Below are 1,682 nucleotides of genomic sequence, written 5' to 3'. Positions count from 1 at the left end.
GTGACCTCACAGAACTGGCCCCACCCTGTTGCCCAATAGGCCTGCCTTCCATCCTGCTTCCCTCAGCCAGGTATGCTTGCTCTTAGAAGCCAGACTCCTGGAGCCAGGAAGGAGGAAGCAGGGACTCCAGTCCCTCCTACATGGGCTCTGATAGTACAGGAAACCTAGTGATTTCTTCAGTCCCCACCCAGCTTCTGCAGGATCATTGCCACAGTCACAATCCCTAATGAGAATTATCCTTTCTCTGTGTCCAGCGCCCTCTAGAGGTGGAGTACGGGGCAGGGGTCTTTATTTGTGGATTGCCTTGATCCCTGACACTTTAAGCATGGAGCAGGCAAACCCCCTCCCTCCGTGGCTGGACAGGAGTGGTGGCTTCTAAAAAGGAGCCACCTGCTCAGTCCTGGACAGCAGCAGCAGCCTGGAGATGGCTGCAGGGACAGTGGGGTCAGTCTAGACTTGCACACATACTTCCTGCAGGGTCCATGCTGCCTTGATGAAATTTATACAGTTCCCCAAACTGCCTAGGACCTCAGAAAGGTATGCCACCCAGTGCTAGCCTGTGTCTCCTCATTTGCTAGTGAGAAAGAAGCCTGGCATTTAGATTTCTTCCCTTCTTTTCTTCCTCCCTTCCTCCCTTTGTGTGTATCTGTGTGTCTGTGTGTGTGTGTCTGTGTGTCTGTCTATATCTGTGTGTCTGTGAAGGGTATGATATGGTATAGGGATGAAACTTCAACTTCATTTTAATGAATGTCTTAAGCATTATATTAAGGAGAAGCACTTTAAAAGATATATTTATTTTAAATTGTGTGTGTGTATGTTTGTGTGCATGTGTGTGTGCATGTGTGTTGAGGGGTGGTGGTGCAGTATGTGCACATAAATGCACATACCAGGGAGGCCAGGGGTTCAGATACCGCTGGAGCTAGAACTGGAGTTACAAGCAGTTGTGAGCCTCACAACACAGTGCTGGGAACTGAAGTCTGGTCCTCTGCAGCAGAAGTGTGCACCCTTAACCGCTGAGCCATTTCTCCAGCCCCCATGAAGATGCCATTTGTAAATTCAAAAGCTAGGCTACTGCTCCTGAGAACACATCTTGTAAATATGCTCCCATGATGCACAGGGGCTCAGGATGAAGGGTCTTCAGGCACAACTGCATGCCATGCACCTACTGAAGCAATACGTGTATCAATTGTGGGGTGTCACCTCAAGTGTGGTGCCCATACAAACAGAGAAGCAGTGTGGGCCTCAGAGAGAACATGGTAACCTTATCTGTACAGATATGAACTTAGCTTAAAAGTTCACCTATGAGGAAGTAAAGCCTGAGGGAAGCCCTAGCTCACTGGAACACCTCTCCTGTGACTGCAATCTGTTTTTCTACAGAGGCTAGCAAGGACAATGCTTAGTTTGCTGGTAATAAAGAATATTTTTTTTGAGCAGAAGATACCCCCAATGAGCCAGTACTGGTAAGCCTGCAGGGATATTCAGCCCTAAGGGGCCTCCTCCCATGTCTGGGTGTGAGTCTTCATGAGGCACAAATGTGGTGTCAGATCACGGCTCCTCCTTGCAGGACTCAAAAGTGGAGTCTGGGTTTGTGCTTGAATCCCCAGCTGGGGTTTGGAGTGACAGATTCAGGGTCTCTTGTTTGGAAACAGTATAATGCAATATCAAAGTTGCTTTCATCAATA

The sequence above is a fragment of the Arvicola amphibius genome, chromosome 3 (assembly GCF_903992535.2).
Source record: "Arvicola amphibius chromosome 3, mArvAmp1.2, whole genome shotgun sequence".
Lineage (NCBI taxonomy): Eukaryota > Metazoa > Chordata > Mammalia > Rodentia > Cricetidae > Arvicola > Arvicola amphibius.
The sequence above is the reverse complement of the archived record's forward strand: the minus strand, read 5'-3'. Positions refer to the sequence as shown.